The following is a 27,179-nucleotide window of genomic DNA, read 5'->3' as shown; positions in this document are numbered from 1 at the left end:
TGTGTTTTGATGTCTATTGATATCAGTATGCTTTGACTTCTTTATCATGTTCTTTTGTGTAATTGCTAAAAATTTCCCCCTTGTGTTTACCATGAAGCTTACGTTAAATATCTTAAGCTGTTACCAGTTTAAAATAAGGGTTTAAATTTTAACTTCAAGAGGATTCCTGTACTTCATACTTTTACTCCCCCTTCCCCACATTTTAGGTTATTGATGCTACAATTTATGTATTTTTATATTGTGTAACTAATAAGATTATTGTTGTTATGGATATTTTGACTTCATTTGTTTTTTAACTTTTAAACTAGAATTGTAAGTCAATTATGTACCACCGTTATCATATTACAGAATCTAATGTTGACTATATATTTACCATTAACCAGTGAGTTTTATGCTACATTCTTGTTTTTATGGTGTTAATTAGTGTTCTTTTGCTTTCACTAAAATAACTCCCTTTAGCATTTCTTGTAAGACATATCTAATGGTAATGAATTTCTTCAGCTTTTGTCTGTTAGGAGAGTCTTTGTACCTCTATTTGTGGAGAACAGCTTCACTAGGTATGGAAGTCTTGGTTGACAGTTTTTTTCTTTCAATATTTTGAGTGTGTCACCCCATTCTCTCCTGGACTGAGATGTTTCCACTGAGAAATCCACCAACAGTCTTATGGGGGCTACTTTGTATATTACTTCTCTCTTCCCTTGATGCTTTTAAAATTATTTTTTTGTCTTGACTTCTGACAGTTATAATGTGTCTCAATGTAGCCCTATTCAGGTTCAATCTATTTAGGGTCCTCTTGGGCCTTTTGGATCTGGATGCCATTTCTCTCCCCAGGTTTGGGAAATTTTTAGCCATTATTGCTTTAAATATACTTTCTGTTCCTTTCTCTTTCTCTTCTCCTTCTAATTCCATAATGTTGTTTCTTCACATTGTGTACCATAGGTCCTATAGGCGTTCTTCACTCCTGTTTGTTCTTTTTTATTTTTGCTCCTAAGATTGGATACTTTTGAATGGCCTATTTTTCAGGTTGCTGAGTGTTTTGTGTGTATGGTCAAGTATGCTTTTGAAGCTCTCTATTGAATTCTTCAGTTCAGTTATTCCATTTTTCAGCTCTTAGATGTCTTTTTTTTTTTTTTATGGTTTCTACTCCTTTTTGGAACTTCTTGTTTTGTTCATGCATTGTTTTCTTTTAATTTTTAGTCACCTGTCTGTGTTTTCTTACAGTTTACTAAACTTCTTTAAGAGGATTATTTTGTATTCCTTGTCTGGTAGTTCATAGATCTCCATTTATTTACAGTCAGTTATTGGAGCTTTATTAGTTTCTTTTGGTGGTGTCATATTTATCTAACTTTTCAGATAAGTAGACTCCTTACATTGGTATCTGCGTAGTTGAATAAGCAGACTCTTCTCTAGACTTTACACATTTGCTTTGGCAGAGACTTTTTTTTTTTTTAACAAATCAGCTCAGTTTAGGTTTCTGGGCATGTCTGCTAGTAATGCCCCTGGTAGGCAGGGCCTGCTATTAGGGTCTGTTTTTGGATGAGGCAACTATTTGACCTCTGAGTTCAGGATGAGGGGTGTGCCACTGGCTGAGAAGCTGGATATGCCTGCTGGCTTGGTTTGCTGCCCAAGTGAGGCTGTAAGAAGGAATTTACAGTTGCCTGGTTTCTCTGGTGTTGCTTACTAGATGGTCTTGACTGGGTACTTTACTCAGCAGTAGGCAGGGCTGTGAATTAGCTTCCTTGCCCTGCCACGGCAGTAGGACAAGACCCAGGGCTTATATGCCTTGTGTTTGGAGAAGTCGAGCAAGTGTGTGCACTGAATTCCCTGCCATGTGAAGCCACTGGTTTTGCCCTGAAGATGGGAAAACTGTACTGTCTGTCCAAGTGCTGCTGTAAGTGAGCACTGTTGAATGGGCATTGCAGCTTCCTGTATGATCTGATTAGTTTCCCTGTTTGTGCATAAATGGGGCTACGGAGTAGCTTCCCTGCCCAGGCACAGCAGTAGAAGCAGCTCTAAGGTCAGTAAGTCTCTTTGTTTGTGGCCTTAACTCAAGCTGACCCATGCCTCAACTTCCCTTGGGTTGAAAAGGACCGCTGGCTTTGCTCTGCAGACTAAACTTTGCCTGCCCGTCTCTTGGCTTGAGCATTGTTGGGTTACCAGCTTCCAGGTGTTGTCTCTAGTTCTTCTGGTCAGATGGGGCCAGAAGCCAGGCTCCACAGCAGGTGAGCTCTCAGTTCCCTGCCTGCGTGGGGCAGGGAGGGGCCACTCCAGGCAACTCCTAGTTTTCCTGAAGAGGCTTTCCAGTCAGGAGGGGCCAGGAGCTAACGTCAGCCTTAGGTGTGCTATGGGTTAATTCCTCTGCCTGGACGTAGCAGCGGAGCTCTTAACACCTGGTACTGGCTTTGCCCTGGACGTGAGCTCTGCCCGCTCTCAGGTGGAGTGTTGCTAGGTTGCTAGCTTCCCTCCAGCCCAGCTGGTCATCTGGGGCCAGGAGTCATGCTTGCAGCAGCAGGTGGAGCTGTGACTCAGATCCCTTGCCTGGGCATGGGCAAACCAGGCTCTAAGGCTGGCAAAACTTTAAGGACTCGAATCAGGCAGACCTGCACTCCACTGAGTTTCCTGGTCAAAGTGTACCACTAACTTAGTTCTACACTTGAGCAAATCTGCTGGTTTGCAGCTTGGCAGGAAGGAACTTAGTCTGCCAAGATTTGAGTGCTGTGGTTGCAAGCCTCTCCTCTCTTCTCCTTCACAGTCAAATGCCCAGTGGTTGAGTCCTGTAGACTCCCATGGGGTGACACTAGAGTGGGGGCTCCCACCAAGCCACACACTGGCGGGGAGCTAGATGTCCCTCCCAGGCTCTGTTTTCCTGTGGAGGAACTACAGACTCAGAGGAGACCAACCACATGGTACTACCCTGGCCTGGGGTGGGGGCAACGTGGTCAGCATGTAGCCATTTCTTCTTGCCCATTCAGTGCAGTCTGTCTTGGTCTCTGTGGTATTGGAGGTGCTTCAGCCTCATCCCCATGTTCTAGGATTCTCTCAGTGGTGTCCTGTCCATGAATAGTTTTAGTTTTTCTTCTTGTGAGGGGGAGTGAAGTCAGGGGTGACCTGACCTTCATCTTGGTGAAGTCACTCTCCAGCTCATTTCTTTTCAGCACCAAATAATATTCCACTGTCTGAATGTACCATGATTTATCTGAATTTTTAAAAGTTGTCATGTGATTGACTCAGATTGGTCTGCATGCCTCCCTCCAAATCCTAGCTTCTCTGTCACTCTGATACACTCAAATCATTATCATCATCAGTGCTTACATTTGTTAGTGGTCTATGTGCCAGACATTCTGCTGAAAGCTTTGCACATCTTTATATTATATGATCCTCACAACAATCCTTTGAGTTGGATTTTATTGTCATCTTATTTGTTCAGGTAAGGAAACAGGCTTGGTGATGGAAAGCAGGGTGCCCAAGGTCATACTCGTAAAGCAAACTTGGCTACAATCATATCAAATGCAATTTGGCCTCAAAAGGTATCTGTCTTTTTCAGTTTTCCATTCCCAGAACATATTGCAGAGCCCACACACAGTAGCTACTTACGCAATAATTTTGGAATAGATTGATACAAATTGTGTTGTCCTGCATGACCTGTTGTTCTAATAGAATTAAAGGCCAGGGGTTCTCAGGACGTGAATTGAGAGGAGTGTCTTTTGTGTGCTCCATACTCTCTGGGAGACAGATGTTTTGCAGTGTATCAGGACCATTTCATAGATGGAAAAATTGAGGTCGATCGAAGTTAATTGCTAGAGGAGATTAGAGCTATGAAAAGAACTTAGATTTCCTGGTTTCTAGTACCAGCCTCTTCTCAGGCCAGTGAAAGTCCTCATTGCTAAGCGTGTTATTTAGCAGATTTGACTCCCAGTACACTCCACAATGATATCAGCCACCAGATAGTACCCCTAGTTGCTCCTACTTATGTTTCATTTTTGTTCTCAGTTCCATTTCCCCTTTCCAGTTTGAAGCTCTTCTCAGTAATTCTTATCCGTTTCATCATTTGGTCTTTGACACACACATCAAACCAAATGTCAGAACAAATATTCACAGAGCAATTATAGCAGATGGCTCATGCTGTGAAATGACACTGAGCTGCAGCCGAGCATGCTTTTTGCCCATTTCAAGAACAACAGATTCTGAATTTGGAAAGAAGATAATTGTAACTCATGTGTCTTCCACCCTTCTGCTTCCTGCCTTAGTTCAGGCACCTCCAGGACCTCCTCCGCTGTAACTGATTATGCAGTAATATTTATTAAGCAGAAGCAGAAGAGAAATGCTGGTCATTTGCACTTCTCTATGGTATCTCCTATTTTCCATCAAGTATCCTTGAACTCAGTTCATGCTGGCAAGTATTTGCTGAGCTCGTATGGTTGAGTCCTTACCTTAGGCACCATCCTAGCCGCCCACTGAGGCAGTGGAAAGAAGAATGAAAGCTAGCATCCATCCTCAGACTGTGTTACAAGGCAATATTTGACCAACCATGTGAGAGGGCTACTTAGAGCTACAGCAGTTCAAAGGAGGAATAAGATACTTCCACCCAGGCAATCAAGAAATCTGCATGGTGGAGCTGCCTTTGGAATTGGGCCTGCAGAAATGGGTAAGATTTCTCCAACCAGCGAGTGTCAGGGAGGGCACATCAGGCTGAAGGGACATGGACGTGTGCTCCTGGATATGGAGAATGTTCAAGGACTATCTAGCTGTTTACTCAGGCTAATCAGAGGGTATGTGTTATGAGTCTTGGAAGATGAGACTAGAAACGAAGTGTGGAGGGTCTTGAAAACTATAATAAGGAACTTGAACCTTGATCTGAGGAACTGGGGAATGTTGAGGTGGGGATGACTTTCCTGTCTGTCACCTTAAATTTCTAGGTCAGCTAACATCTAGGAGAGAAGTGTCATTGAATGGTCTTTCCCATATATTCCTCCACAAAAAAGGAAAATTTACAGATCAAATTGGCAGAGCCTCCAGCATTCTTTGGATCTGTTACTCCTAGTGGGCTAGTGCTGAGCTTCAGAGACAGAATCCAGGCTTCAGCCTGCCTCGTGCCATTTCTGGTCCCTGCCCCATGGGCCCCCTTTTCACTTCCTCTTCCCACTTTCTGTTTCCATGTGATGCGTGCCCAGGGCCCAGCCCCTAGGGATGAACTCAGACTGCGCTCCATCGACCCAACTGTCCAGTATCATGGCAGAGGGAAGGGATACCTCACTTTACCTCAACCATGTTCCCAAACTCAGTTTTGTCAAAGAAGCCCTCTTTGGGAGGGGGAATTGGAAGTAATGTTGGGTATGGACTCAGCTGTTAACAAAAAAAAGCACTTCATTTCCCCTTTGGATACTATTCCCTGAGGCCTTCCTGTTCTACTCTGTCTTTCCCTTCTGGGTGGGCCAGACCATCCTCCTGGAAATAAAAGCAGAGAGAATCTATGCATCAACAGCTGTGTCCCCATTCACCCTTCGCTGCAACCCAGAGAGAATGTGTCCATCACTTCTTCATCCCTCAGTTCCTTCAGGCAACATTGCTGTTAAGTCCAGCTTGGAAGCAATGTGGGTAAGAAACTGCTTGATATTTGTAATACTTGCTCTAACCTCTACAAAAACCAAACCCTCCAGGACCCTAGGATCACACAGGCTCCATTTACCTCTATTTGCAGAACTCACATTCTTCTCCTTCACCTCATTCTTCATACTTGCTCTCAGCTCTCAAATTCTAGAATTCCCACCCATAGTAACACCTCTAAAGACCATTTACCTCATTTGTATGCAGGTGTTCTCCTGAGGAGGAGCCCCACAGGTCACAGGTGTCCTACCCCAATGGCAGAAGCACCTCTACTCTAACATCCACGGTGTCCTTGGCTTACCTTACTCTGTAGTTACACAGTTCAAACATTCTGCAGGCTCCCCTCTGTATTTTGTTTCCCCACACAATCTTTTGTAATCCATATATGTTACTCTGAATCCACGGACCTCACCCATTCTTTTCTTCTTACCAACCCTGGTCTCTTTCCCCTTCCGACTCAGGATTATCAGTCTGATCAATACTGCCTTCTCATTAGCCCCTACCTATCTTCTGAAATACGTTAGCTTCCTCCAAAAAGGTGCCCTTCAGGACATTTTTTTCCTATTTATTCTTGTTGTCTTTTCTTAGACTACATTGCAAAAAGAATATAATATTAATAGGATAATTATGAAAATCTCTTATTATAATCCCTCCCTCTAAACTGTTTAAAATGTTAATTGCCTCTACCCCTTCCTCCAAATGGTGACATCCTTTTATGAACTCTTCTGCTGCATCAAAAGCAGTATCTTTTGTTTTCCATGGCTTTGATCTATTTATTTATCCCATTGTTCTGAACGATAACTATAAGGCCATTGTCCAGAGAGTTTTTAATTTGTTGGGTCACTTCTTCTAAACTCAGGCTTTCTTGACTCTTGGCTACCTGCGGGCTGAAAGGCAAACTCTGTTTTCATTTCGTTTCAGCACCCTCCAGGGTGTGAGGAGGAGATAGGAAATGTAGACCTGTACCCTCTCCTTGCTTTCTGGTTTAAACAGCCCTAACCTTAGCTTGCGCTATTGTCAGAAAGTCAGATCTCTGCCTCCATCTCCTGCCGTGGACTGCAGGGCCTGCTGTGTGGGTTGGTCCTGATCCTTCAGTCTCTCTTGAGCTTGTCACAACAGTATCTTGCTCATGCCCGTACTGTGTACCATCTGCTTGGGGGTTGCTTGCCCCCTTGAGGTGTGAGGCCCAAAGGGATCCTCTTGGAACCCATGCATGCACAACCCCAGAAAGAAGCATGTGGGAATTGATGCTTGGGGGAGCATAAGTCTGATTATGGCTGGTTGGAGAGACTGGGGATCCGTGGCCCTTGGAACACTTCTTGCAAGACCCCACGATCATCTCGTCACACAGCTATGTCCAGCTTGGGGATGCGCTGCCTTATCTTTACAGTCCTGCCTTCTCTGACTCACTCCCCTTTTATCTTCACTCCTCGTTGATCAGTGCACTCCCAGTGAAGTGTTAACACAAAAGATTTTCTTCTGTATTTTGGGGAAACCAAGCTAAGAAAAGAGCCACAACAACCAGTTTGAACATTAATTAGATTTAGCCCCCTTCCACTTTTAATTTTACATCATTCTTACTTTAGACTTCAGTGTATTGTGTAAATGCCTTCGTGCCTCATCCCCAATGATGGTTCCTCTATGACTACTCTCATTTACCCTGAGGCATGAGCTTGGATGAGAAGCATAATCATCCCCAAAGGAACCTGTTCGTATATCATTGTATGTCACTGGGTCTAACCCAGGATGCTTTCATGTTGTAATTTGCAGCTAAGCCTACCCTGTCTTTCTGGAATGACCTTAGAGCACTGCAAGGAGGGGATTCACTTCCCCCAAAGCTAGCCAATGAAAACCTTACCTCCCTGATAAATATGTCAGAACTGGGACATGACTTGGCTCAGATCCACATAGATCTCTATAATAGTGTCTGGTTTCAGGCATCTTTGGTGTATGTCCAATGTGAGTTTCCAAGCCTCTGTCAGCTTGTGTCCTGGATGATGTTCACAGGATATTTTAGCTCAGAATGTCAGAGTATAAATTACCAGGGTCATGTACTAATAAAAAGCAATTGGGATCACATGGTTAGTTACAAAAAGCACAGCAAGGCCTAAAGGTACATCCAATTGTCCTTTGAGAACAGGATACCCTGGAGTGGAGATGGGGCAAATGGCACTCCCACACATTAAACCCAGCCTGAATCTATTACTCTCCAAGATCATGACCTCCAGTTGCAGGTTCAGTTGCCCATCTCAGTAATAACCAAAGTATGTAAAAAGCAGTTTCATAGACCATAATGATTATGGATGCCTTGCATTGACCACAAAACAGGCAACAGCATTATTTAACTCATGATGATCGTTATTTATTTATTTAACTCATGATGATCATCAGTCCTCCACGGAGCCTCTAATGGGGACAGAGCAAGTGCCTGGTTCCCTGGTACCATTCAAAGTTTTACAAAAACCATACAGAAAATCTTTTCTAGAAAGGACAACAGCTGATGCCTGATACTCCACCATTGGTTCTTCATTCTGTTGGATAAAGTCATTATTTCTGGACAAGTTACCAACAGCCACTTTGAGAATTAAAAGAATTTCTTGCCCATTCACACCTAAGCAGATTTTTTTCTCCCTCTCTTCCTTAGGTGAGCTTATTTGACCTGAAAGCAAAACTGATTTGTCGAGGAAGGGGACACAGGCTGGGGAGCCTATGAAAATAGATACAGGAGGGGAAACTGGAGGGTCTAGAAGACTGAAGGGAAGCTGAACGCAGAGCCTGTCAAGGATAGAGTACTCATTCTACAGCTTTTTCCCCACAGATAATTTTGTTTCTCTCCAATGCAAAAGAACTAAGCATGCAAAGAGGAGGTGAACTAGCTGCGGAAGGAGAGATTTAACTAGGCATAAGGAAGAGCTCCCTCCTAGTAGCTTCTACAAGATAGGCTACTAGAGGGAAGGTGGGCTTTTTGTTCACTGATATTTGACCCCCTAGAAGCAGAATCTCACGTCTTTATCAGCTCTGAGCTTATCTTTGCCATTTCCACATGCATTTCCCACTTTCTTTGGGGTCTTTGCATTTTTTCCTTCTGGAGAAATACTGCAGACAACAGAAATTGCTGATGGTCTTAGATTATAGCTTTGGGAGGAGTCTCGATTATAATTCCTTTGGAAGATGCGTTGCCAAAAGAAACCTCAAGCCAATGTCACTGTGTCCATAAGCTGACCATGTAGGAAGATGGTCCTGCATCTTCCCACTCTCTGACCTCAGCACTAAAACAGTAGTGAATGGTTGGTCAGCCATTCCCAACCTAATCAGTTCATCTTCCACGCTGTCACTCTGGTTGAGCAACACCTGGAATTGCTGCAGCATTCTCTGGGTTGTAAACGTCTCATCCCGTTTGCTCAGGTGTTGGCCACACAGTCCAAGTGCTGGCAGGTAGGAGGTTGTGACTTGACCTGCCCTCAAGATTCACTATCTCCCTTGCCAACAACTGAACCAGAGAGAGTGACCTGTCTCTTGCTTTGGTATAAACAGGGGCCGGTGTGCCGGTTCTTTGACATAGGTGCAGCAGAGAAGGGAGACTGCCCACAGGTTGGCTGGCAATGTCTGGGTTACACATAGGCACACACACACTGTGTACACACAGTAGGTATTCAGTTAAAGAATTTTGAATGAACAAATGCAGAGAATCCAGAGTCAATGATGGAATGAGAAGATCCAAGGAAGAGCAAAACTCAAAAGTAACTTTGAAAAACCTTTATGTGGACCATGAGAACTTGTTGTGGTTGATGTTCCTTCTGTCCTTTTCTGGCCTTTCTCTCCCAAGCTGTCCCAGGACTAGTTCTGAAGCTTCAGTCCCAGACATCAGGGCAGTAGGGACATGCCCTTTCAAAATCTCTTCCTTCTTGTGTGCATGGCAGGAGCTGTCCTAAAGGGCAGGCAGGTAAAACTCATGTGGTTGTGCAGGGATGGGGATTGCTGAAAGGACACAGATGGCTGCCTTCTGGGACAAACACAATCTGTCTTCATTGATGAAGCTTAAGAGCCCTGACTCATGAGCCAGATTGCGTAGGGTTGTGTCCCAGGCTCTGTCAGCCATGAGCCATGATCTTGGGCAAATTATTTCATCTCTCTGATCCTCAGTTTCCTCATCTGTAAAATGGGGGTTTAAAAAAAGTACTCACCTCTTCAAGGGTATTATGGGATTAAATGTATTGACATCAGTTAAGCTCTTGGAACAATCCCTGGCATGTACTAGATAGTCAACGCTATACATAAATTAGCTTGCTCAAGAAAATACTTAACCAGAACAAAAACAAAAAAGTCACAAGAGAAAGGTAGCCCCTAACATCTGGGAGTGCTGCCTGGCACTCACAGCCAGAACTCACTGTTCTCCTGTTGAACACAAACAGTTTTACACAACATCAACATCAGAAAAGGCCACTCTGTGACCGTGATAGATGAAGACAAAAATGAGACCATTCCATCACCACGTCTGAACATAGACAAAACATGAACATTGTCCAACCCTCAGAATTCCAAACATCCCACTATCCTAGCTCATATGAGTCACTGCTTGTTGCATTTTTACATATTACACCTTTATCCTATCCTGTATCCTTCTAGATAAAATGCATTTTTACCCAGTCAGAATTACCCCTGTTTCCTGACAGCATCCCACCCAGAGCAAAACCTCTCCTTTAAACCCTTCCCCCAAATCACCTAACACCAGCCCAGATCCTATAAGACCTTTCTTTTTTTTTTTAATTGACATACAATCAATTACAATGTGTCAGTTTCTGGTGTACAGCACAATGTTGCAGTCATGCATACATATACATATATTCGTTTTCATATTTTTTTCATTAAAGGTTATTACAAGATCTTGAACATAGTTCCCTGTGCTATATAGAAGAAATTTTTAAAATCCATTTTTATATATAGTGGCTAACATTTGTAAATCTCAAACTCCCAAATTTATCCCTTCCCACCCCCTTCCCCCAGTAACCGTAAGATTACTTACTAAGTCTGCAAGTCTGATTCTGTTTTGTAATGAGTTCACAGTGTCCTTTATTTTTTTAGATTCAATATATGAGTGATAAATGATATTTATCTTTCCCTTACTGGCTTACTTCACTTAAAATGACGATCTCTGGGTCCATCCATGTTGCTGCAAATGGCGTTATTTTACTCTTTCTTATGGCTGAGTACTATTCCATTGTATAAATATACCACAACTTCTTCATCCAGTCATCTGTTGATGGAAATTTAGATTGCTTCCATGTCTTGGCTATTGTGTATAGTGCTGCTATGAACATTAGGGTGCATGTATCTTTTTGCATTAGAGTTCCCTCTGTATATATACCCAGAAGTGGGATTGCTGGATCATATGGTAAGTCTATTTTTAGTTTTTTGAGGAATCTCCACTGTTTTCCATAATGGCTGCACCAAACTACATTCCTACCAGCAGTGTAGGAGGGTTCCTTTTCTCTACACCCTCTCCAGCGATTATCATTTGTGGACTTTTGAATGATGGCCATTGTGACTGGTGTGAAGTGATACCTTATTATAGTTTTGATTTGCGTTCCTCTGACAACTAATGATATTGAGCATTTTTTCATATGCCTATTGGCCATTTGTATATCTTCATTGAGGAATTCCTTGTTTAGATCTTCTGCCCATTTTTGGATTGGGTTGTTTGTTTTTTCATTATTAAGTTGTATGAGCTATTTATATATTCTGGAAAGTAAGCCTTTGTCAGTTGCGTCATTTGCAAATATTTTCTCCCATTCCATAGGTTGTTTTGTTTTGCTTATGGTTTCCTTTGGTGTGCAAAAGCTTATAAGTTAAAGTAGGTCCCATTTGTTTATTTTTGCTTTTATTTCTATTGCCTGAGTAGACTGCCCTAGGTGAACATTGCCAAGATTTATGTCAGAGAATATTTTGCCTAAACTTTCTTCTAGGAGGTTTATCATGTCTTGTCTTATGTGTAAGTCTTTAAGTCATTTTGAGTTTATTTTTGTGTATGATGTGAGGGAGAGTTCTAACTTCAATGATTTACATGCTGCTGTCCAGTTTTCCCAGCACCACTTGCTGAGGAGACTATCTCTTCTCCATTGTATATTCTAGCCTCCTTTGTCAAAGATTAATTGACCGTAGATCTGTGGATTTATTTCTGGGCTCTCTATTCTGTTCCATTGATCCATGTGTCTGTTTTTATGCCAATACCATGCTGGTTTGATTACTGTAGCTTTGTAATATTGTCTGATGTCTGGGAGGGTTATTCCACCAGCTTCGTTCTTTTTCTTCAATATTGCTTTGGCAATTCTGGATCTTTTGTGATTCCATATAAATCTCAGGATCATTAGTTCCAGTTCTGTGAAAAATATCCTGGGTAATTTGATAGGGATCACATTAAATCTGTAGATTGCCTTGAGTAGTATGGCCATTTTAACAGTATTGATTCTTCCAATCCAAGAGCATGGAATATTTTTCCATTTCTTTAAGTCATTTTTAATTTCCTTAATCATGTTTTGTAGTTCTCCATGTAGAAGTCTGTCACCTCCCTGGTCACATTTATTCCAAAGTATTTTATTGTTTTGGATGCAATTTTAAAAGGGATTGTTTCTTTACTTTCTTTTCCTGCTATTTCATTGTTAGTGTAAAGAAATGCAACTGATTTCTGGATGTTAATCTTGTATCCTGCTACCTTGCCAAATTCTTTTATCAGCTCTAGTAGTTTTTGTGTAGAGCTTTTAGGGTTTTCTATATATCGTATCATGTCATCTGCATATAGTGACAGTTTTACCTCTTCTCTTTCAATTTGGATCCCTTTTATTTCCTTTTCTTGCCTGATTGCTGTGACTAGGACTTCCAAGGCTATATTGAATAGAAGTGGTGGGAGTGGGCATCCTTGTCTTGTTCCAGATTTTAGTGGGAAGGCTTTCAGTTTTCACCACTGAGTATTATGCTGGCTGTGGGTTTGTCATAAATAGCTTTTATTATGTTGAGTTATGTTTCCTCTGTACCCCCTTTGGTAAGAGTTTTTATCATAAATGGGTGTTGAATTTTATCAAATGCTTTTTCTGCATCTATTGAGATGATTATGTGATTTTTGTCCTTTCTTTTGTTGATGTGGTGTATCACATTGATTTTTGTATGTTGAACCATCATTGTGTCCCTGGGATGAATCCTACTTGATCATGATGTATGATCTTTTTTATGTGCTGTTGGATTCTGTTTGTTAATATTTTGTTGAGGATCTATGTTTATCAATGATATAGCCTGTAATTTTCTTTTTTGGCAGTATCTTTGTCTGGTTTCGGTATCAGGGCGATGGTGGCTTCATAGAATGAGTTTGGGAGTACTCCCTCCTTTTCAGTCTTTTGGAAGAGTTTGAGAAGGATCAGTATGAGTTCTCCTTTGTATGTTTGGTAGAATTTCCCAGTGGAGCCATCTGGTCCTGGACTTTTGCCTGTAGGGCTTTTTTTTTTTTTTTTAATTCTATTTCATTTTCTAGTGATCAATCTGTTCAAGTGGTCTATTTCTTCCTGATTCAGTCTTGGACTGTATGTTTCCAGAAACTTGTCCATTTCTTCTAGGTTATCCAATTTGTTTCCATATAGTTGTTCATAGTATTCTCTAATGATATTTTGTATTTCTGTGGTATTGGTTGTAATTTCTCCATTTTGCTTTCTTATTTTGTTTATTTGTGTTCTCTCTCTTTTCTTCTTGGTGAGCCTGACCAGAGGTTTGTCAGTTTTGTTTACTCTTTCAAAAAAAACCAGCTCTTGGTTTGATTGATTTTTTTCTCTTGTCTTTTTTTTAACCTCTATTTTACTTGTTTCCTTTCTGATCTTTATTATTTCCTTCCTTGTGCTAACTTTTGGTTTTGTTTGCTCTTCTTTTTCTAATTCTTTTAGATGGTAGGTTAGTTTGTTTATTTGACACTGTTTTTTTGAGGAAGGTCTGTATCACTATGAACTTCCCTCTTAGGACTGCTTTTGCTGCATCCGATAGATTTAGTGTGGCTGTGTTTTCACTGTCATTTGTCTCCAAGTTCTTTTTAATTTCTTCTTTGATTTCATCATTGACCCATTGGTTTTCTAGTAGCATGTTTAAGTTCCATGCTGTCATTTTTTTCTCCTTTGTTTTTCTGTTGTTGATTTCTAGTTTCATGGCATTGTGGTCAGAAAAGATGCTTGAAATAATTTCTATCCTCTTAAATTTGTTGAGGCTTCTTTGGTGTCTAAGTACATGATCTATCCTAGAGAATGTTTCATGTGCAGTTGAAAAGAATATATACTGTCTGAGGGGATGAAATGTCCTGAAAATGTCAACCAACTCTAATTATTCTATTGTGTCCTTTAGTTTCTTTGTTGCCTTGTTGATTTTATGCCTGGAAGATCTATCCAGTGATGTTAATGGGGTGTTAAAGTCTCCTACTAGGATTGTGTTCCCATCAATATCTCTCTTTATGTCTGTTAGTATTTGCTTTATGTATTTAGCTGCTCTTATATTAGGTGTATATATGTTAAGGAGTGTAATATCCTCATCCTGTACTGCTCTTTTAATCATTATGTAATGTCCTACTTTATCTTTCTTTATGGCCCTTGAAGGCCTTCCTAACACCACATACTGAGACACCACAGTTCACCAGGGTGCTTTCTTCCTCCCTGCAATGGAGAATAAATCCAGTCATCAGCTCCAGGTGTGCTCCCTGTGAGTCTGGCTGGGAGACATCGACAACTATTTTATGTGGAAGATCTACCTCAGGAGAGTCAAGGAACCTGGATGTCAGATTTCAAAATGTCATTTCTAAGCAGATAGCTTTAGTAGTTGTTTTTTCCAACAGTTTTGGAAGTGCTGCCCTCCAAAGATAACTGGGACAGAAGGGGAGAAGATATGAACATGTATTGAGTACATGCTGATTGAAAGATACCAAGTGAGATGCTTAAGCCCAATTGTTTTATTTAATCTTTAGCATAACCCTGGGTAGTAGTCATTTGTTAACTACACTTTAAGATGAGAAGCCTGAGTGTCAGAGAAGCCAAATACCTTGCTCTGGAATAATGACAAGCTGCTAAGTGGGCTAAATCCAATAGTCACCTTTTAAATTCCATCAGATCTCTGGGAGGAGCACAGCAGAATGTTTGGAATTAAACACTTTCCCAGCAATACCATTGGAGGAATTCAAAGATACATCAGACATGTTCCCCCTCCAGGAAGAAGGGCTGGGAATGGAGGGTGAAAGTAAAAGTGGGATGGGGGATATCTGCCTCGTTCCATGCCTCTTCCCCTTCCTGTGATAACTGCAGTGTTTTTCTTGATTGGAAAAAAAAAGGTAAGTTGGAAAACAGTGTATGTAAGTTGGAAAACAGAGTCAGTTTTTTCCCTTTTTGGCTAAAACACATAACCCTTACATTATTTTCCACGTCAAGGCTTCTTTAGGTTCTTTGACAATTAGAGAAATCAGAGCATGTGAATCCCCCAAGAGGGCTAAAGTGTCAGGAAAGAGCATTTCCACATTTATTCCCATCTGTGACTCCCCCAAGTCAAGAGTTTTCAACACACAGTCTGGAGGAGGTCCTGCCCCTTTTAAGCTGTGCACGTTCAGCTCTGACCCTTGCCTGTACATGATAGTCTGATCAGCACTTCTCAGCATTGCCTGCAGAGGGCAGGCTGCACAGAATCCCACCCTCTTGTCTGCTCCCAGAGACAGAGATGTTCCATTTCAAGTCATTTTCCAATATTCTAACCCATAATTCCACTCTAAAAACAAGTAGGCAACTTGCGACCCAGCCACATCAGCCCAGCCCACATTGCCCCAGATCTTTTGCATCTCAGCATAGTGGAAAAGAGTGGAGAAGAACTTGTGTTTAAATCCCATTTAATCTCCCAGTGATTCTATGACCTCCCACAAATTAGGTAAATGACAGCATCAGTTTTACCATTTGCAAGAGGGAGTGACAATAGTGCCACTTTATAATAGAAGATTTTGTTTTCCATGCTATATTTTTTTTCATCTCCTTCCAACAACAGTCCTTTTTATTTTGGGGCGCTACACCTCCCCTACTCAATCCATGTGGCTCTGTGGGCTTTATGCATGGGTGTGTAAGCCAAGCCTGCCTAATCAAAGTCAAAGACTGGGTCAGGGTTCATCATGTGATCTGATATAAGCCAGTAAGTGTCTCCTTCAGGACTTTTGCTAGAATATTGTGAAAGACATCTTTCCATAGGCTATAAACTTAGAATTGCTAGCAGCTGTCTTGGGGAGAGCTAATGAATAAAGCCAACAGAAAGAAAGGCAAAGCTGAGAGTTGGAGAAAAACGGATTCCTAAGAACATTGTTGAGCACAGGGATCCAGCCATGCCTAAAGCATTCCCTGGTCTTTTCAGTTATACGAGTCAATGCATTCCCTTTTTGGCTAAAACACATTTGAGATGAGTTTCTGTCACTTGCAACCTAAGGACTGCTAACCAATACATTCTCCCTGAAGGTGACTGTGAGGAGGAAATGAGATAATCTGTGTGAACTACTTAGCACAGTGCATGTACAGTACTTGGCAAGAGCTCAGTAAGCAGTTGAGAGTCAGCCTGCCCATTTTCACATCCTGATGTGTGCAAAGCTCTCTGGAAGAGACTGACCCCCTCTGCAGGCTGTGCTTGCCAGGAAGTCCCCAGCACTTTTAAATACCAAGACACTCACATTCTTCTCTCCTTTGAGTAACTTCTGATCTCTGCAGTTCTCAGAATTTAGCCAGGTACTGTTCCTCCCAGTGCCACCTCTACTTGTCATGTTGACTCTTCCATCTGACCTTTCTCCTCCCTGATACATATCAGGCTAAATCCAGGATATCTTAGAACATAAATCATGGGCTACTTAAAGGGTTCAGGAAGCAATTCTGGGCAAGGGTTTTAACCTTCATTTGACTACATGCTACCTCCTTCCTGTCCAATGCCCTAGGCTAAAGAAAACAATTTTCCTTCTCCACTGACCTGCCCTGTCCTGGTCCAACATCCCTTTTTCCTCTCATTTTACTCCCACTCTCATTTTATTCCTGATGTCCCACTTGATACGAAGCTGGTTTTAGCTTAAAGATTACAGAAAGGCAGATGATCCAAAAAGGGAGAAGAGTGGACCTGCAGGCTCCTTTGCAAAGCCCCTGGTCAGAATGAACAAGAAGTTAATGGCAGTCACTGGCCAGACCACATGGCCCTTTTACTTCACACACATGCCATGGCCCAGCCTAAGCAAGAGGCCAGGAAGAAAGGATTCTTTTATGATTCTGGCTTCCCTAAAACTCTCCACAGAAACAATAATGATAAAATTATATGCCGAATTGGCTGTTTATTGAATGGAGCCCAGTCTACGGGCCAAGTGTGGCTCAGATGGAGCTCTATGTGTCTTGCCAAGTAGGGGAAATGGGCCAAGGGAAGCATTCTCCCCATCACAGTTCCAGTGAGAAGACCTATGTCTAATCCCCCGAATCAGGTCACCTCTCCACATTCATTTTGCTGCACAGTTTAATGTGACAGCCACAAAAATGGAAAGGAAGTTGGACTGGCCAAGTGTTTCTGAGCATTCATAGGGAGCTGGATCAACCTTAGAGGCAGGAACAGCTGCATAATTGGTGGGCCCAAAATGAGAACGCATAGCCTCTTATTCAAAAATTACTAAGAATTTCAAGATGGCAACAGCAGAGCATTGAACCAAGCACAAGGCCTATCTAAGCATCTGGCCCTGGGTGGCTGCACTGGTTATATGTCCATGAAGCTGACCGAACTCAGAACCGAGGGATCCAGCAACATAGGAAAGATAAAAAGAGGTACAGTGATACAGATTCCCACCTCCACATCTTGTTGCAGCTTGTTCAGGAACATAGCTGTCTTTGCCCAAGAGGCAGATTTAATGATGGGCTTCGGGTACAGTGACAGTCCGGGAAGAGAAATGTTTTAAGTCCCAGCAGCGCGTGGGCTCCCAGACCCACAATGCGAGCTGCCTTCTTCAGCACACAGGTGCCACTGCCTGCTCTGGGTCCCGACTAACATCTCATCCCTTCAGAGGGAGAAACCTGTTGGTGTACGAAAAGAGGGAGAGAATATGGCGGTACAGAATGCGGCAGATCATTACTTCTAATGATGAGCTTGAGGACATGGAGGTTTAGGCTTTATCATACAAAAAAGAACTTCAGTAACAAAAATTGACTTTTAAAGCGGTTGGGGGGTGCTTTACAAACTGGGGGAAGGGAGGCCAGTCTGAAAGGCAGAATTCTAATAATGTAATTTTGTCCCTTCCCAGTACAATGTCCAACCCATTAGTCTAATACTCAGACCACTGCCTTATACAAATCTTTACGGAATCTGTGACTGATTTTCGATTATCTTGCAACTGATGTGTACACAGTACATGTTTTTAATGTGTGAGAGAGCTTAGAATGCATGTTCCTCAGGATTGCCCCATTTAGAACTCTTAATTGCCCCCCTTTTATTTACACTTTGAAGAATGGATTTGTCAAACAAAAGCAAATTGCAATTCATCCTCTACCAGAATTCTTTACATAGTATTTAAAAGGTGGTTTTAGACTCAAATTTACAATAGAAAATGCTGAATTTGAAATGATCACTTAACAATGGTCTGGTCCAAAGGTTACAAAGGCTGGGCTTCTAGCCCTGATATAAGAGAACCATCTGGGAAGCTTTGAGAAAAATACAGATTCCCTGAACCTTCCCCCAGAAATTTTTCATTAAGAGTGGAGCTGGGACATCTGTATTTCAAAACTATTGGTTTTAATTCAGTAAACATTAAAATTAGATGTATGGGCAGAAGCATGGCAAGTCAAAAAAGAAAAAAAGCACAAGGCAGGAATGAATGTTTGTAACTCACAAGTGGAGCTGAGGCTGAGAGCCAGGAGTGAGAGTATCATACGCGACCCTCCAAGCCGTCACGGGCACTGTACACACGCAGCCCCATGCACCCAGGCAGGACAGTAGATGTGTAGCTGCAGGAGGTGTATTTATTTATTTACAAAGGAAGGTTCTGTGTCCAAGTTCTGATCATGGCTTAACTTCAGATTTGCCATGGTGCCTCCCCCACTCCTCCCATCATGGGAATGGCAGTGCTCTTGTCTGTCCCCTCTCTACCCCCAAAAGAACTAGAAGAGATATGGAAGGCCTGAGCAGTCCTTGGAAAGGAAGCTGCTTCATGGAGCCACCATCTCAGGAGTCCGCTTGTTAAATGGAGCAGTTCCCACTGCGTGGCTGGAGGATTTGGACGCAGAACCTACCCAAGGTCCACACACACAGTCCCGGGGATTTCATTCTGCCGTGTGCAGAGGCTTGCTGTAGCATGTCCCCCACTTTCTCTCTTTTCCTTTTTACTATTGTATTTGGTTCCTTTCCCTTTCATGTGAACAGTTGTTCCTCATAATCCTCAACCAGCCTGTAGTTGGTTTGTTACAGTTGCTCCACGTGGTTTCTCCGTTCTGGTTCCAGAGCAGGCACATTGGTTTGGACATCCTCTTCACATAACTGTCAACTTGTTTCTCTAGGCTGTGGGCTGGAGTGGCCACTGTTTGGGATTTTGCTTCCTTTTTTTGCTGCTGAAAGTGTATCCTTGTCACTGCATGCCATGGGTATTGAGATGATTCCTCTACTTTAGCGAAACATTGAAATCAAATTCCTAGAGTATCCTAAAGAGGTAAAGTTCTAACATCTGCTAATAAAGAATGGCTCCAAACAAAGTGGCCTGGATTAGCCTTGCAAAGGTGAAAATGACAACGGGCCTGCCTCCAAAATGCTATAATATTACATGCGTGCCCCTCCAGCCTTTGCTTTGGAACCCTCCAAGCCACCATCTTGAGAACATCAAAGGAAATATTTTCCGCTTCGAGAGCATGCCAGATCCTAGAGGTACTGCCACACAAAATAAACTCTCCTCCAAGTGCCTGAAAATGCTATTTCCCCTCAATTGTGGGGAAGCATAAATTCACGGGACAGCGTGAGATGGAGAAACCAGCAGAGGGAGAATTTGATACACTAAGCACAGAGGAAGGAGCAGTAGTAGCCACAGGGCTGGCAAAAGAACAGACATCAACAGCAAAGCACGCTGATGCTGAGCACACACAGGAGGCGCATTCAGTATTTCTCCAGGAGATTTATTCAGCTTGCTGTGTCTTAAAGACACTTGAAAGCACATCCAAGTTCTCTCTAGGCTGGCACAGCTGGTAAAGTATGCGATGACAGTAATTCCATGTGGATCCTTTCAGATACGTTTTTAAGGTATCTGTTTTGAAACCTTATCACTGAGTCCTCCTCTAAGAGTGGTCTCTGGACAGGTGTGCATGGGAGAACTGTCTATCCCTGGTCTCCAGTAAGTACAGGAAGTGAGAGGAAGTGTTTAGAAACTATAATAATTTCATACTGCCACAATGTTTTACTGTATTTTACAACTGTATTAGTCAAATGAATTCATTTTTTTTAAATGCATTGAAAAAAGCTGGCTTTTTAATCACGTAACGGTTTAGGAAGCACCGGAATAACACCCAGGTTTGCATCACCTAGGTTTAATTGTTTCTAACAAACTGGCAGAAATACAGAATACCTCAGCAAGAAGTGCTGTATAAGGAGGACGTATAGTTAGGCACCTAAGGTTTGCTTTTAAATTCTTTCTTTAACTTTTTAACTGGCCTCTCTGTCTTGTTAACTTATTATTGCCTTAAAAGTAGTGTGACCAGAAATTAAGGGATCCATTTTTCATGTTTCCACTTCCTAATACGTTGGATATTCCAAAAAGTTTGCATTTATACTAGGCTTTTAAAAATACAAAGGAGATAGGTATTACTTTTATCATTCCTGTGATACTCTTTTCTAACTCAGTTCTATGTTCTCTGATATTTTTTAACAAGTCAGTTTTTTAAAGACATCATTATATGGGAGTACCTGATTCAAAATTTATTTCATGACAGGTGAAAGCTGTAACTGTCCTTAAAGCTACCTTGTTCCCACAATTTTGATGGAAATATTTAAGATGGTTTTATGTGTCCTTTAAAGATTTAAAATATATAAAGAAAGTAATAGGATGGAACTCCCCCACCCCCGCTGAGGAATTTAACTCAGATTTATGAAACAGGTGGTAGCATAACTTTTCACTGTGGAGAATCTTTCAACCTATAGAGAGAATTTAAGTAGAGCAATTTCATTTGGTTGTTGTTAGTGCCAGTTGAAGATTCTGGCAAAGAAGGGAAAAAATACAGGAAGTGTCACCCACCCACATCACCAAAGTTAAACCACTGAAGAACAGCATCCACAATGACTTTATGTATCAGACTGCATCAGCGGTTCAGACAAAGTCAGTAGTACTTCAGTGAAAATTTTGTTTGAACCTAAATTGTTTTCTAGATGTTTTGCTAAAGTCCTGTAATGTCTAATTCCCACAACCTCTCTATTAGGGATTAAGAAGCACTGAACACAGTAATTTCAGAGTCACTTATTTTCTCTGGCCTTGAAAAAAAGGGGGGGGGCACACACACCAAATTATTGAGCTATTCTTGTAATCCATCCAAACAGTCTATTACAAAGTGAAACATTCTAGTTACTGTAATTTTTTCCTAAAGATTCTGGTTCCCACACTGAAATTCTGCCTCCACAGTCAGACTGAGAATCCAGTTCCCAAAAATCTGTTCCAAAACACACTCATGGCCTAATCCTTGAGAAAGGGAACTTCAGGCTCCACTTGTCTCCTTGCAGAATGAGTCAAAGTATTTTAAAAAGCAATCAAAATGTGAAATCCCTTGATGAAGTGTTTTTGAAATGCCCTGGCCACATCTGTGGAAATGGTCAACTATTATCTAATTCAACTCACTTTTTAAAGTGGAAAACAACTAAACTTAGCACAAATCTAGGCAAATGGCTACTTCCAAAAGAGAAGAAAAGAAAAGCTCATTATACACAACCAAAGGAAACCAGTATTAAATCTCAGGGTAGTGGTGGGACCAAGGGAATTAGAATGGGAGAAATTGGGCAAAACCAGGGAGTAGGTTTGAGGTGATCTTAGGGGAAAAAATAGCCATCTGGAAGTAGTAAGAACTCTCTGGAACATGACAATTAGGCACAAAGTATATGACTATTAGAATTAGCTGCTAAATCCTCTCCACACGTTTGGAGAAGTCTGTTATCAGAACTCTGGTGAGTCAGAGGTTTAAAAGAATCAAAATAAAAAGCAATCAAATACAGTACAGATTTCTGTACAAAGTGTGAGGTCCTTGACCTTCACCTTCAGGAAAGTGCCCTGACTTCAGTCTTCAGTCTGGAGGCAGGTACCTGACACTGGAATTTATGGTTCTCATGATTAATATTCTGGCCCAGGAAATGGGCTTCCCCTCCTGAAGCAGAAGGCAGATGAACACAGTGAAGCTCCCTGATGAGCAAGGAAACATACAGTGAAAGGAACGCCCAGCTAGTAACCAAAGTAGCTGCTCCTGAATCACTGCTCACTATGTGCCATGTACCACGTGGGGTGACTAACACAGGACTTGTACTTCCCCTTCCAACCACTCTAAGAGGTAGGTGTTATTTCCATTTTACAGATAGGGCCTGTCAGGCAAAGACGGATTCTCCTGAGGTCTAAAGTCAAGATCTGAGTGCATGTTTGTCAAACTACGAAGTCCAGCTTCTTCACCACTCAGCCAAATTCACTGAAAGTTATCTGAATGACTCTTGAGGTGAGAAAAGGAAAAGACTTACCTGGAGCAGGATTGTAAGGGGAAGGAAAAGCAGGATCATAGCCTCTGGTGAAGACTGGAATTATGTAACATTGAAAAAACTTCAGTATATTATCCAAATTAAGTTAAATGCACATTAACATAATTGAATATAGTTAATAACTACTCAGGACAAATCCTGAGCCAATTTAATAATGTATACCAAGATTTACATAGCCAAGAGACTGAAATTCCCTTGGAAACGTCATCTGAGAGACTCCATGATTCCGTTGTCCAGTGTCTTTTGGGAGAGCTGTTTTTTTTCTTGTTATAAGATAATGATTTTATTCCCTTGGTTGTACAGTGTATCCTTACAGCTTATTTTATACATAATACTTTGTACCTCTTAATCCCCTACTCCTATGTTGCCCCTCCCTTCCCTCTACCCACAGATAACCACTAGTTTGTTCTCTGTATCTGTGAGTCTACTTCTTTTTTTGTTTTATTTGCTAGTTTGCTGTATTTTTTAGATTCTACATATAAATGGTATCATACAATAAATGTCTTTCTCCATCTGACTCATTCCATAATGCCCTCCAAGTCCATCGATGTTGCTACAATTTAATTCTTTTTTATGGCTAAGTAGTAGTATTCCATTGATTCCTTTCTGTCTTTCTGTCTGTCTGTCTATCTATCTCCATTAATCTGTTGATGGACACTTAGGTTGCTTCTGTACATTGGCAATTGTAAATAATGCTGTGATTAAAAATTGGAGTTGATGTATCTTTTCAAATTAGTGTTTTCATTTTTTTCGATATAGACCCAGGAGTGGAATTTCTATGTCATATCGTAGTTCTATTTTTACTATTTTGATAAACCACCATACTGTTTTCCACAGTGGCTGCACTAATTTACATTTCCACTGACAGTATATGAGGGTTCCCTTTTCTCCACATTCTTGCCAACATTTATTATTTGTGTTCTTTTTGATTATAGCCATTCTGACAGGTGTGAGGTGTTATCTCATTGTTTTGATTTGCATTTCCCCAATGATTAGCGATGTTGAGCATCTTTTCATGTGCCTTTTGCCCATCTGCATGTCCTCTTTGGGAAAATATCTACTCAGATCTTCCGCCTATTTTTTAATTGGGTTTTTTGGTTTTTAATGTTGAGTGTTATGAGGTATTTATATATTTTGGATCTTAGCCCCTTATCGGTCATATCAGTTGCACCTCTTTTCTCCCATTCAGTACGGTGCCTGTTAATTTTGTTGATGGTTTCCTTTCCTGTGCAAAAGCTTTCAAGTTTAATTGGGTCCTGCTGGTTTATTTTTGCTTTTATTTCCTTTGCTTTAGGAGACAGATTGAAAAAATGTTGCTGCAATTTTTGTCTAAGAGCATTCTGCCTGTTTTCCTCTAGGAGTTTTATGGTTCCCAGTCCTACATTTAGGTCTTTAATGCATTTTGAACTTATTTTTATGTACAGTGTTAGTTAATGTTCTAATTTCATTATTTAACATGCTGCTGTCCAGTTTTCCCAGCACCACTTATTGAAGAGACTGTCTTTTCTCCATTGTATATTCTTGCCTCCTTTGTTGTGGATTAATTGACCATAAGTGTGTGGGCTTATTTCTGGGCTCTCATCTTGCTCCATTGATCTGTCTGTTTTTGTGCCAACATCATACTGTTTTGATTACTGTAGTTTGGTAGTATAGGCAAAAGTCAGGGAGACTGATTCCCTCAGCTCTGCTTTCCTTTCTCAAGATTGTTTCGGCTCTTTGGGGCCTTTTGTGTTTCCATAAACATTTTAAAAATATTTTGTTCTAGTTCTGTGAAAAATGCCACTGGTAATTTTATAGGAATTATACAGAATCTGTAGATTGCCTTAGATAATACTGTCATTTGAACAATATTAATATTCCAATCCAAGAATACAGTATATCTTTCCATCGGTGTCATCTTCAGTTTCTTTTATCAGTATCTGGTAGTTTTCCAAGCACAGATTTTTTGTTCCTTAGGTTGGTTTATTCCCAGGTATCTTATTTTTGATGCAATGGTAAATGGGCTTGTTTTCTTAATTTCCCTGACACTTCATTGTTAGTGTATAGAAATGCAACTGATTTCTGTATGTTAATTTTGAATCCTGCAACTTTACTGAATTCATTGATGAGCTCTAGTAGTTTTCTGTTGGCATCTTAAGGATTTTCTATGTACAGTATCATGTGATCTGCAGAGAGTGACAGTTTTATTTCTTCCTTTCCAATTTGGATTCCTTTTATCTCTTTTTCTTCTCTGATTGCTGTGGCTTTGACTTCTAAAACTATGTTGAATAAAAGTGTTGAGACTAAGCATCTTTGTCTTCTTCCTGGTCTCAAAGGAAATGCTTTCAGCTTTTCATGATTGATTATGAGGTTAGCTGTGAGTTTGTCATATATGGCCTTTATTATGTTGAGGTATATTTCCTCTGTGCCCACTTTTGGGAGATTTTTTTAAAATGATAAATGGCTGTTGAATTTTATTAAAACCTTCTTCTGCATCTATTAAGGTAATCATATGGTTTTTATTCTCCAGTTTGTTATGGTGGTTCATCATGTTGATTGACTTGCAGATATTGAAAAACCCTTGCATCCCTGGGATAAATACCACTTGACCATGGTGTATGATCCTTTTAATATATTGTTAGATTCAGCTTGCTAATATTATGTTGTAGATTTTTGAATCTATGTTCATCAGTGATATTGGCCTGTAATTTTCTTTTTTATGATATCTTTTTCTAGTTTTGTTATCAAGGTGATGGTAGCCTCATAGAATGAGTTTGGAAGTATTTCTTCCTCTGCAATTTTTTGAAATAGTTTGAGAAGGATAGTATTAAGCTCTCTCTAAATGTTTGGTAGAATTCACCTGTGAAGCCATCTGGTCCTGGACTTGTATTTGTTGGGAGCTTTTAATTTACTGATTAAATTTTATTACTGGTTATTGGCTGTTCATATTTCTATTCCCTCTTGTTCAATCTTTGGAGATGGTACATTTCAAAGAATTTGTCCATTTCTTCTAGGTTTCCTATTTTATTAGCATAGTTGTTTGTAGTTGTGTCTTATGATCTTTTGTATTTCTGTGATGTTGGTTGTAACTTACCATTTTTCATTTCTGATTTTATTAATTTGGGCCCTCTCCCTTTTTTTCTTGATGCGTCTGGCTAAAGGTTTATCAGATTTGTGTACCTTTTCAAAGAGCCAGCTTTTAGCTTCTTTGATCGTTTCTATTTTTTTTTTTTTTTGAAGTATAGTCAGTTACATTGTGTCAGTTTCTGGTGTACAGCATAATGTCTTAGTCATGCATATACAAACATATATTTGTTTTCATTTTTTTCATTAAAGGTTATTGCAAGATATAGAATATAGTTCCCTGTGCCATACAGAAGAAACTTGTTTTCTAAATCTACTTTTATATATAGTGGCTAATGTTTGCATATCTCAATTGCTGCAATTCATTACTTCCTACCCCCTTTCCCATAAGATTGTTAAGTATGTCTGCTTGTCCATTTCTGTTTTGTAGATGCGTTAAGTAGTGTCCTCTTTTTTTCTTTTTTTTTTAATACATATGAGTGATATCACATGGTATTTATCTTTCTCTTTCTGGCTTGCTTCACTTAGAATGACGACCTCCAGCTCCATTCATGTTGCCGCAAATGGCATTATTTTATTCTTTTTTATGGGTGAGTAGTATTCCATTGTATAAATATACCACAACTTCTTTATCCAGTCATCTGTTGATGGACATTTAGGTTGCTTCCATGTCTTGGCTATTGTATATGGTGCTGCTGTGAACTTTGGGGTGCATATATCTTTTTGAATCAGAGTTCCCTCCTAGATATATGCCCAGAAGTGGGATAGCTGAATCATATGATTAGTCTGTTTTTATGGCTGCACCAAACTACATTCCTACCAGCAGTGTAGGAGGGTTCCTTTTCTCTACACCCTCTCCAGCATTTATCATTTGTGGACTTTTCAATGATGGCTATTCTGACTGGTGTGAAGTGATACATCATGGTAGTTTTGATTTGCATTTCTCTGATAATTAGTGATATTGAAGATTTTTTTATGTGCCTATTGACCATTTGTATGTCTTCATTGGAGAATTGCTTGTTTAGGTATTCTGCCCATTTTTGAATTGATTTGTTTGTTTATTAAGTTGTATGACCTGTTTATGCTGTAAATTAAACTTTTGTCAGTTGCATCATTTGCAAATATTTTCTCCCATTCCATAGGTTGTTTTTGTTTTGCTTATGGTTTCCTTTGGTGTGCAAAGCTTATAAGTTAAAGTAGGTCCCATTTGTTTATTTTTGCTTTTATTTCTGTTGCCTGAGTAGACTGCCCTAGAGAACATTGCTACGATTTATGTCAGATAATATTTTGCCTATGTTTTCTTCTAGGAGGTTTATCATGTCTTGTCTTATGTGTAAGTCTTTAAGTCATTTTGAGTTTATTTTTGTGTATGGTGTGAGGGAGTGTTCTAACTTCAATGATTTACATGCTGCTGTCCAGTTTTCCCAGCACCACTTGCTGAAGAGACTATCTCTTCTCCAATGTATATTCTTGCCTCCTTTGTCAAAGATTAATTGACCGTAGGTTTGTGGATTTATTTCTGGGCTCTCTATTCTTTCCATTGATCCATGTGTCTGTTTTTATGCCAATACCATGCTGGTTTGATTACTGTAGCTTTGTAATATTGTCTGATGTCTGGGAGGGTTATTCCACCAGCTTCGTTCTTTTTCTTCAATATTGCTTTGGCAATTCTGGATCTTTTGTGATTCCATATAAATCTCAGGATCATTAGTTCCAGTTCTGTGAAAAATATCCTGGGTAATTTGATAGGG

The 27,179-nt window shown here is 40.6% G+C and overlaps 1 protein-coding gene and 1 long non-coding RNA gene across 7 annotated transcripts in view; one reads left to right on the top strand and one right to left on the bottom strand.

Annotated features, from left to right (window-relative positions):
* The window catches only part of FAM13C (family with sequence similarity 13 member C), a 536,869-nt gene that overhangs the window by 475,516 nt on the left and 34,174 nt on the right, over positions 1 to 27,179 (top strand). The gene's annotated exons all lie outside the window — the stretch shown is intronic.
* Positions 4,703 to 20,236, bottom strand: LOC116667157. Its single transcript, XR_004323939.1, has 3 exons — positions 18,014 to 20,236; positions 16,335 to 16,341; positions 4,703 to 4,713 (listed from the first exon to the last, which is right to left on the bottom strand). It is a non-coding gene; the product is annotated as an uncharacterized LOC116667157 (long non-coding RNA).

Source organism: Camelus ferus, chromosome 11 (genome assembly GCF_009834535.1).
Source record: "Camelus ferus isolate YT-003-E chromosome 11, BCGSAC_Cfer_1.0, whole genome shotgun sequence".
NCBI classification, from domain to species: Eukaryota; Metazoa; Chordata; class Mammalia; order Artiodactyla; family Camelidae; genus Camelus; species Camelus ferus.
The sequence above is the reverse complement of the archived record's forward strand: the minus strand, read 5'-3'. Positions and strand labels throughout refer to the sequence as shown.